This window comes from Corythoichthys intestinalis, chromosome 16 (assembly GCF_030265065.1).
Source record: "Corythoichthys intestinalis isolate RoL2023-P3 chromosome 16, ASM3026506v1, whole genome shotgun sequence".
NCBI classification, from domain to species: Eukaryota; Metazoa; Chordata; class Actinopteri; order Syngnathiformes; family Syngnathidae; genus Corythoichthys; species Corythoichthys intestinalis.
Window position 1 is genome coordinate 1,319,247 of NC_080410.1, and position 10,907 is coordinate 1,330,153.

The window sequence follows — 10,907 nt, forward strand, 5'->3', positions numbered from 1 at the left end:
TTGAGGCATTTTCCGGTGAACTTCGTAGTGTATTTGATCACCCTGTTCGTGGGAGGGAGGCCAGAAACCGCCTCTTCTCTCTCCAGCAGGGTTCTAAGTCAGTGGCAGACTTTTCAATAGCGTTTCGTATTTTGGCTGCAGAAAGTGGTTGGGATGAGCTAGCCTTAGTCTCAATTTTTTCACGCAATTTGGCAGACGATATCAAGGATGAATTAGCAACACGGGATGAACCTTCCACCCTGGAAGACCTAATTACCCTAGCCATAAAGATCGATAATCGCCTTAGGGAACGTAGGCGGGAGAAAGCAACCAAAACACGTCCGTTCCCGCCATTCATGTCACCCTCCGCCGATACAGCCAACCCATCCCCTATTGCAGCTCCAACACTGACACCCCCTGTTCCATTGGAGGAGCCCATGCAACTTGGGCGAACACAGTTATCCCCTGATGAGCGTCGCAGGCGCCGCCAAGAAAGCCTTTGCTTTTACTGTGGACAAACCGGACACTTTGCAAACTCCTGCCCAATACGGCCAAAAGACAGGGCTCACCAGGTAAAGAGGGCACACTGGTGAGCCAAACTTCCTCGGATCCTCGCTCTCTGTCACGTCTCTATGGGGTCAGATTAGTCTCATAAGTACTCGTACATACATTGTGGGATTCGTAAACACATAGCACGCGAAACACACACACATCGTGGGATTCGTAAACACATAGCACGCGAAACACACACACATTCACCAAATGTGTGTGTGAATTGTTTTACGCGCATTTGTAACGTGCTTCCAATTACAAATTCCCACTTACGAATGTGTTGATCGTTTTGATACTCGTCATGCGCAACTGAGAAGAACACATGCATTTTTTTTAACTGGAGCCCGTCTTCAGCCAATCAGACGTCTTCTTCTTAAACAGCCAATCACAAGGGCTGGGCTGTTTCATCACGTCACTGCTGTGCGCCTGCAAGTCCGGTGTACTGAGTGACAAGTGACAAATGGGGAGCTTTTGTAAAAGTAGGATCCCCGTTTTTGATCGATTGATTTTTATCGATGCAAGGTGTCCCGTCGAACAAATGTAGCGTACGTGTAGCATACGTTTAACGGTTTTGCCTTTCTCTGTCATTGACAGCTGAAGACGTCCCATCCATTTTGAGTGGGAGGACCTCCCATGCACTTCAAATGGATTGGATGTCAACTGGTGAAAAACTCATTGAACCGCTCAGCAGAGGGATGATGAGAGCAAGATTAGATGTCTAATACTGTACTATATGTGGCATAAATAAGTCTTTTTAAGACTACTTTCTCCATTTCAAGCCTATTTGAAAGTCATACTTGGGAAAATTCAGACTTAAACCAGACTTCTTAATGTATGATTGTGATGTCTATGCTTAAACCAATTTAAGACCATTTTAAAAGGAAAAAAATAGACATTATAAGCCTGTTAAAAATGCTACCTACAGTGACAGTATTTAAAGGATGGTAGTCTATTACGGATATAAAAAAATATATTTTTTGAAAGACTTGGAGCAACAGAGCTTAACCCTTTCTTGCCAAATGAATCACATTTGATACACTTAGGATTTAGAACTCTTTCCTCAAAAACAAAAACAAAAAAATGGATGCAAGTCAACTCATGCATCTGCATGTCCCATGAGAAAAACAGGATTTAACAAGGAAAATAGATATTAGAGCGCTTATTACACATTTTTCTTTACAAATTTGGAAAAAAAAGGTTTAAGACCTTATTTTTCACATTTTGTGATTCTCTGACAATTGCTTCATATTGCAGGCATTAAGGGGTTAAGACCTGCCACATGAATTTTACTACCTTTTTAAACACTTTTTTTATCGCGACAAACCTAATAAGTGATCAATGATGGCAAGAGAGGATAAAGCGCAGCAGCAAATCCTCAGATCTGTTCTTTGGATGCCTTTGAAAGTAAATAGTGACATTGAGAGCAATCAGGAGTTCAATTATGTGAGGTGAGGAGACCAAGTAAGTTTTGAGACATTTTTTTTCATTTAAATAGACATCTCAGACTCCCAGCCTGTAGGAGGGCACAGGCTAGATCTCCTCGAGCCTTCAGAACTTCGGGAAGGTGGGTCTGGTTGTGCCTGAGCTCTCCATTGGCCATATACTCTTCCGCAAACTGAAATGGCATTTCAGGCATTCTGTTACATATCAGTGCTAAACAACAACAGCAGCAAAGTTTTATTGCAGAGACTCCGAAATCTTAAAATCATTACCTTTAATGTGAAAACCCCACAGCTACTGTTGTTCTGCTGCTTGTTATGGGCCACAGTTTTGGTAGTCCAAGTTTCTATTTGGAACTCACGGCCCGCCAACCTCAAGAAGTTCCTAATTATTGTTTTATAAGCAAAACAATGAACATGAACATTGAACTTTTAACTTCCATATTAACATAATACTAGGAATTTAAACTTTCTGAAGCGGTTACCTCCAATTCCACAAAATTTTGCTCATATTTGTCCTCGTTACTCAAGGGATCGTTGATCACCAGTGTTCTCTTAGAAATGTGGACAATGTATAAAAGGTTAGTTCCTTTGTGTAATTCTGCACAATGACAGATTTATGTAGTTAACTTACTAATGATTTTCTGTATGGCATCAGCTAAATTAATAGCTATATATAATACATTCCAGAATTGGTAGGTCTTAAGAAAATATAAGAAACCCACTAACCACTAAAATCCAATGAGCGCATACAGGACAGGACAGGACAAATACACTTTTTTTTCAACAGGGAATTTCCTCTGAAGAACATACTAATATAAATAGTATAAATAATAAAAACTACAAATTATTGTTATTTTGGGTTACTGGCGTTAAAATAATATAGCTAAATATTGGCATGAAATAGATTACCTTTCTAACAGGCTGAAATTTTCCCAAAAGCAGACTCCCAGCTACCACAGCAGAGAGTTGGTGAATGGGCTCCTGTTAAAAAAAGGGGTAACAACATTACAACTATACTCCGGCAAAAAATAAATGCATTGAGAAAAACTATATCCAGCACTTGGCTGCTGCCTTTCAATGAGGATATGCATGTATGCATCAAATACTTGCATAGCAAAATAAAAAAATTGGCAAAAGGCAAGAATCTTTGTTATTTGCTAAACACTTATTGCTCCCACTGACTTCATCAGACAGCCAGCCGTTGCCTTTTAGCTTATGAAAAGACATGTCATATAATTTATACGGTCCAACGACAGCCTCCACCTTGCCTTGGTCCTCTGCAGCCCACAGTAATTTAACTGAAAACACAACATTGTTAAATCAAAAAAAGTTATTATTTACGGCACTTGACCAGATGACCATCCGGTCAAAATTATCTACTGAATAGGCCAAACCACCAAACAAATCCTGTCGGTCGTTCACCAATTTTGTAAGAGCTGTACGAAGTAGAAGGGGTACAATTAGATATACATTTTAGAACACCAACAACAACAAAAACTTGCCGTTTTATGTTGCTATTTGTCCTCTCATCCAGCCCATTCGTCTTAGGATGATATGCAGCTGTAACACTCCTTTCAATGCACAGGAGGGCACAAAGGTTATCGTTGAGCTGAAAAATTGATACATTGTAAATAAATCCAATTAAAAAAAAAATAATAATAAATAAAAAAGGGGGAAAACAACAATGCCAAAATCCCACTGTGAAAATAATTTAATGCATTCAGATACCTAATTGACAAATTCTCTTCCTTGGTTGGACAGGATTCTTTGGGGGCATCTGTGTCCATAAACAATTGAGCAGATCCGTTATGCCACTTCTGATGCTGTTTTGGTTTTTAAAGGAAAGGCCTCAACCCACTTGGAAAAATAATCGGTGGCAGTAAGAATGTACTGAAAGCCATCCTTGGTTTTTGGGAGAGGCCCAGTCAGGTCTATCCCAACCAACTCCCAAACAGCAGACACCTGTGAAAGGCAAATCCAATATTGAACATATCTCTTACAGCTATTCCTACAAAATCTGAAGAGCACCATGTTTTATCTTTGAAGTTTTTAACTTAATCTGGGTAGATGGCTCCCACCTTGATATGAAGGGAACACATAAAAACCTAATTTTCACGCATGTCCAAATATTAAATACATGCGTGACATTAGACAAAGCTGTTTCCAATTTTTCACGCATGTAATAAAAACCAGAAATACATTTCTTTATTTGATTACACACGGTCACTATAAAAATATACCTTAATGCTTTGTAATGGCTGTGTCACACACAGCCAAAGAGTTACCAGTCCTCTGACATCCGTCGCATTCAGAGACCTTAAAACAAATCGTCATGAGAAACGGGTCAGGTTAATAAGATCTGAAATAGCTCACCAAAATTAGTTAGTGACAAAATGCAGAAATAAACCATCACATACCCATCAGTCAATGTCCACCGTCATGCCATCCCAATAATTTCTGGAGTACATTGAGGATCTGGTTTTAACAGTGCCTGTGTGTGCACCAATTGAAGCCGAGTGTACTTCATTAAACAGTGATCGTGCTTCTGTTTGGGACTGGATCACATATAAACACAAATATACACAAATAACAATTATATAGCTGTATACACACACACACACACACACACACACACACACACACACACACACACACACACACATATTATAAATAACAGCAGCATCACAAATACTTTGCCTACTCACCCTTCAGTTTGAGCTTCTGCATATATCTTCTTAAAGCACATTTCTGAGATTCACTATAAATTAGGGAATTCACCCCTAGACATAAAATTGAAAATCTCCTGGAACCTCTTCTCCATGTTGTACACCAACTGTAAAGCACATGCACAGAAAGACAAATTTGAAAAATGACCTCCAAATACTTTATACATACACTCCCGAAAACAATGATTAGCAGTTAAGCTTTTTTGAAAATTTTTAATATATATAGGACTTAGCTTTCTCAAAATATAATGGCTTAACTGGGTCAATAGCCATTTGTAGATATGGTTAATTTCTGTATGATTTCAAGCACGAAACTCCATTAAAACCCAGGTGACCCAAATGTTTAATGTTTATATCATACAATGCTAACTTCCGTACGCTGTTAACCGGCTATAATGTAAAAAAAATCTCTCTTGAACAATAACCGAATCGCCATTAAAACCTTGGCGACCAACATGTTTACTGCTTAGACGTTAACTTCATTACGCTTTTGTCTTGCAATATCATCAATATTCCAATTCAGTCTTTCATGTATATGTATTTGCTTACAGAGGTTAGCGGACAAAACGCACTATACAATGAATATACTTTAGAAATATTACTCCCTTCCAACGACAACAATAGAAGCAAGGAAGGACGTGTTTACTCCTTATCATGAGACGTTAACTTCGTTACGCTTTTGTCTTGCAATATCAACAATATTCCAATTAAGTATTTCGTGTATATGTAATTGCTTACATAGGTTAGTGGTCAAAAGGCACTATAAAAAGAAAATACTTTAGAAATTTACTCACCTGCACGACAACCGCATGAACTGCGTCGTAGTCTAAAAGGAATCTCCAGCCGGACTTGAAGGCGCACAGCAGTGACGTAACGAAACAGCCCAGCCCTTGTGATTGGCTGTTTAAGAAGAAGACGTCTGATTGGCTGAAGACGGGCTCCAGTTAAAAAAATGCATGTGTTCTTCTCAGTTGCGCATGACGGGTATCAAAACGATCCACACATTCGTAAGTGGGAATTTGTAATTGGAAGCACGTTACAAATGCGCGTAAAACAATTCACACACACATTTGGTGAATGTGTTTGTGTTTCGCGTGCTATGTGTTTACGAATCCCACGATGTGTGTGTGTTTCGCGTGCTATGTGTTTACGAATCCCACAATGTGTGTGTGGTTCGCGTGCTATGTGTGTACGTTTCGCATGCGATGTGTTTATGAATCCCACAATGTGTGTACGAGTACTTATGAGACTAATCTGACCCCATACGTCTCGTACTCCCTGCTAGCATCTCCCAAGGTTCAGACGCTATGGCACTTCAGGTTCTCATTGATTCCGGTGCTGACGACAGTTTCATGGACGAAGGCTTTGCGGCCGAAGCCAAGATCCCTCTTGAAACCCTCAGATCCCCTAAGGTGGTGGAAGCCGTGGACGGTAGAAAGCTGTTTTCGGTAACCCATCGCACCATCCCTCTCATGCTCAAGGTTTCGGGAAATCATCATGAACTAATACAACTGTTTATTATCTCCTCACCAGTAGCGCATGTCATCCTTGGTCTCCCCTGGCTTAAACACCACAACCCAAACATCGACTGGACGGAGGGAAAGATCGTGGGATGGAGCAATCGCTGCCACTTAGAATGTCTTGGCTCGGCGCACCCACTTGGTGGGCCGGTAAGAAAGCCAACCTGTCCGCCAGTACCTCCTGACCTGACCAATGTTCCCCCCGAATACCATGACTTGGCGACAGTTTTCAGTAAGGACCTCGCCCATAGTCTGCCTCCCCATCGCCCTTATGACTGTGCAATTGAACTCCTGCCAGGGGCTCCGCTTCCAGCGAGCAGGCTCTATAACATATCCGGTCCTGAAAGAGCAGCTATGGAGGACTACATCAGGGACTCCTTGGCTTCTGGAATCGTCCGTCCCTCCTCCTCTCCTGTTGGCGCAGGCTTCTTCTTCGTGGGCAAGAAGGATGGTGGCCTGCGGCCCTGTATGGATTATCACAACCTAAACCAGATAACAATAAAAGATAGGTACCCTTTGCCTCTGATTGACCCTTCTTTTGAGCCCTTCAGTCACGCCAGGTTGTTCACCAAGCTGGATCTCCGTACTGCATATCATCTTGTCCGAATCCGGGAGGGGGACGAGTGGAAGACAGCATTCAACACACCCCTTGGTCATTTTGAATATTTAGTAATGCCCTTTGGTCTGACAAATGCCCCTGCGGTCTTTCAAAGACTCATGAACGACCTGTTCAGAGACGTTCTGAATCGCTTCGTGTTTATATTCCTTGATGATATACTTGTGTTTTCCCGTTCCCTAGAGGAGCATCGCCACCACGTCAGAATGGTCCTGCAGCGACTTTTGGAGAACCGGCTTTTTGTTAAACCAGTTAAGTGCGAGTTCCATGTGTCATCAGTGAGCTTTTTGGGCTACATCATCGCCCAGGGCCAACTCAAACCAGACCCGATAAAGATAACGGCAGTCGTGGACTGGCCTACTCCCAGCACCCGTAAAGAACTACAGAGATTCTTGGCTTTGCCAATTTCTATCGCCGCTTCATTAGGGACTACAGCAAGGTGGCACTCCCTCTGACCCAACTCACTTCCACCAAACACCCCTTCGCCTGGTCTGAAGCCGCCGGTAAGGCATTCGCACATTTGAAGTCCCTCTTCACCTCTGCCCCTATCCTCAAACACCCTGACACCTCACGCCAATTTGTGGTGGAAGTGGATGCATCAGACACTGGAGTAGGGGCTATTTTGTCCCAGCGGGATCCCACTACCCAAAAATTGCATCCATGTGCCTTTTTTTCCCGGCGGTTGAGCCCTGCCGAGAGAAATTATGATGTGGGCAACCGCGAATTGCTGGCGGTTGTTTTGGCCCTGCAGGAATGGCGTCACTGGCTCGAAGGTGCTAAAACCCCATTCTTGATTTGGACAGATCACAAGAACCTCTCCTACATCCGATCCGCACAGCGTCTTAACCCCCGACAAGCCCGCTGGTCACTGTTTCTTGCACGTTTCAATTTTACACTATCATACCGCCCAGGTTCACGCAATGGCAAAGCTGATGCGCTATCACGGTTACATTCTCCCGATCTGGACAAAGAAGACCCGGGGCCCATTCTTCCCTCGGCCTGTGTGGTCGGTGCGGCCAGATGGGAGATTACGTCAATGGTCAGGGAAGCTCAAAAAACTGATCCAGACCCGGGAAACGGCCCCCCGAATCGCCTATTTGTCCCATCCGTTGCACGCTCTCAAGTCCTGGAATGGAGCCACTCGTCCAAACTGACCTGCCACCCTGGTATTCATAGGACCCTCGGTTTCCTCCGCCGATCATTCTGGTGGCCTGGCATGGCCAAAGATGCCCGTGACTTTGTCAAAGCCTGCGCGATCTGTGCTCGAGGGAAGGCCTCCCATCAGCCACCCTCTGGTCTGTTATGCCCTCTCCCTGTTCCCAGTCGGCCATGGTCCCACATCGCAATTGATTTTGTAACTGGTCTGCCTCCCTCTGAAGGTAATACAGTTATTCTTACCATTATCGATCGCTTTTCCAAGTCTGTTCACTATGTTCCCATTCCCAAACTACCCTCTGCTCTCGAAACCGCCAATCTATTGGTCAAGAATGTTTTCAGACTTCATGGCCTCCCTATAGACATTATTTCGGACCGTGGGCTCCAGTTCTCCTCGGTGGTGTGGAAGGAGTTCTGTAAGGCGGTGGGGGCGACAGCCAGTCTCTCTTCTGGATACCATCCCCAGACTAACGGCCAGACGGAAAGGGCCAACCAGGACCTAGAAGCTGCTCTACGTTGTGTTACTGCCCACCATCCAGTCTCCTGGAGCGCTTTCCTTCCATGGGTGGAGTACGCCCATAATTCACTCATCTGCTCAGCCACAGGTATGTCCCCTTTCGTGGCTTGTAATGGATTTGAGCCTCCGTTGTTCCCAGAGCAGGAAAGGGAAATAGCCGTTCCTGCTGTGAAGCACCACGTCGGCAGGATAAAGGAAGTCTGGAAGACCGTAAGGGCTGCCCTCGCTCGCACCGCCGAGAAAAACAGGAGACTGGCCGATCTTCATCGTTCACCAGCCCCCGAATACAAGGTGGGACAGGAGGTCTGGTTGTCCGCCCGGGACCTCCCCCTGCAGGTAGAGTCACGCAAACTTGCCCCCCGCTTCGTGGGCCCTTACAAAATAACCAAGATCATCAACCCATCTGCCGTTCGATTGGACCTCCCGGCATCCATGAATGTCCACCCCACTTTTCATGTTTCCCTTCTCAAGCCTGTTTCCTCCAGTGACCTATGCCCTCCGGCGGTTGATCCCCCCCCTCCCCTTCTCGTAGATGGCCACCCCGCATTTGCAGTCTCAAAGATTCTTGATGTCCGGCCTCGCGGCCGCGGTTTCCAGTTTCTGGTGGACTGGGTGGGCTATGGTCCGGAGGAGAGGTCGTGGATCTCCCGGAGTCTTATTTTGGACCCATCCCTCTTGCGGGACTTTTATGCTGCCAACCCTGGGAAGCCGGGCAGGACGCCCGGTGGCGTCCGTTGAGAGGGGGGTACTGTGGTGGTCCTAGCCCACACTCCCCTCTACTGGCTTTTATTGTTGTTACACTTTCTGTTATATGTGGCATGAGTTCAACCTTTGCAGGCTGGGTGTGGCAGACCTGGGAGTGCACCTGCAGCTCATCGCAATCAACACTGCTTTTAAGGAGCGGCCCGGGCAGCAAGCAGGTGCCAGATGATTCTGCCAATCACCAGTGGTACATCGGCCAACTACGCCTGTAGTGTTTGACAATCGTTCGTAGATCTCTTGACTAAAACTTGTTCTTTGCCACCAGGACAACCACCCATCAAGCCACCACAGCCACAGCCTGAACCACAGCCACAGCCTGAACAACAGCCATTGATCATTCAACCCACCAGATGCTCAACACTTTGTCCTTGTACAATAAATACCACTTCACGCTTCATCTGTTTCCGGCTCGCACTTTGGTCCAAGTCAACTTTGCCTGCCTTGCCCTAACACAATCAAGTAAAATAGTTTTCAAATGCTTTTTTTGTCTCAAATTTATTTTTGCAATCAAAAACAATTTTTTTTAATAAAAGTGACTTTTTGGGGATTAAAAGTATATACTGTATTTTGATTGAAGCAACTTTGTTTTTGATAGAAGTAACTTTTTTTTGATTGAATAATAAAAACACGATTGAATAATAAAAACACAAATCTACCTCCATCGTTATTGAGAGAGAAAGAAATTAAGAAAGCTTTAAAACTAAAAGCCACCGGGGAGTCTTTTTTTAATATTTATATTTCATTACATAGACATGCCTCGTAGGGAAGGGAGATTGAGGGATAAAAAAAGGAGTTAGATGAGGCTGCTAAAGGCAGTGGATACCTCATCAGCTGGGTGAATAGCAGACCTGGTAAGAACAAGTTTGCAAGGATAGTCGGGTATTAAATACAATTATAAATACAATTACAATGTTATGTTTCTATAAGATTTTATGTCATTGCTTTATTAATCATTAGGTGCTAGAGTTGTTAAGTATGGATAATAATGAAATAATAGTTTTAAGAAAACTGTGCTGTTGGTGGCTCAGTGACCATCTAATGTGGTTTGTTCTCAGATGAACAAGTTGAGGAAGGAAGTTTTGATGCAGAGGTTGAGGGAAGAAAATAGGCAGACTGACTGAGTCAAAGCCAGAAAGTGTTGATGACAGTTTTGATTTCTATTCACTGTTGCCCCCTTCCAATTAAAGTATGTCACAGTCGCAGCCAATAATTATCTAAAGCTGGTTAAAATTGAAGTTATGTTGTTTTAAGGTGTATTAAATACTTGTTCATGTGCCCCTTTTGATCTACGAGCACCCGCCCCTCCACCGGTCTCTGCACGGCCCTGCTGAAACACAGTGTGGGTCGACAGAGCTCAATATTTTATTGGGGTGTACAGTGTACTGTAACATATTTCCTCCACACCCTTCTCACCTTTTTAACCCCTGACCCATTTTCATGCCTGTTCGAGACGTCTGCCTCCCCCGCAACGGACTGGACTGACAGCGCTGCCGGCTCTTGCGGATGCCACGCCCCCTTCACCGCGTCTCAACAGAAAAAGGAATCACGACAAGGGCTCTGGGCGGAGCCACAAGAACTACAGGCAGCTTGTTTTTGTTTAGGGTTTTGTATTTTGTACTTTTAAAATACCTTTTCTTA

General features: G+C 44.0%; 2 long non-coding RNA genes across 4 annotated transcripts; both read right to left on the reverse strand.

Moving 5' to 3' along the window:
* Nucleotides 1-729: 729 nt before the first annotated feature.
* LOC130904820 (uncharacterized) lies at nucleotides 730-3,409 on the reverse strand. The gene is made up of 5 exons (XR_009060913.1): nucleotides 2,883-3,409; nucleotides 2,700-2,770; nucleotides 2,456-2,524; nucleotides 2,244-2,355; nucleotides 730-2,146 (listed from the first exon to the last, which is right to left on the reverse strand). It is a non-coding gene; the product is annotated as an uncharacterized LOC130904820 (long non-coding RNA).
* Nucleotides 3,410-3,484: 75 nt separating this feature from the next.
* LOC130904818 (uncharacterized) lies at nucleotides 3,485-5,581 on the reverse strand. 3 transcript variants are annotated; one of them, XR_009060910.1, is made up of 6 exons: nucleotides 5,494-5,581; nucleotides 4,679-4,806; nucleotides 4,391-4,528; nucleotides 4,214-4,289; nucleotides 3,702-3,935; nucleotides 3,485-3,582 (listed from the first exon to the last, which is right to left on the reverse strand). It is a non-coding gene; the product is annotated as an uncharacterized LOC130904818 (long non-coding RNA). The 3 variants fall into 3 exon arrangements; XR_009060912.1 differs by lacking the exon at nucleotides 5,494-5,581 and adding an exon at nucleotides 5,438-5,458; XR_009060911.1 differs by having other exon boundaries at nucleotides 3,530-3,544.
* Nucleotides 5,582-10,907: the final 5,326 nt, after the last annotated feature.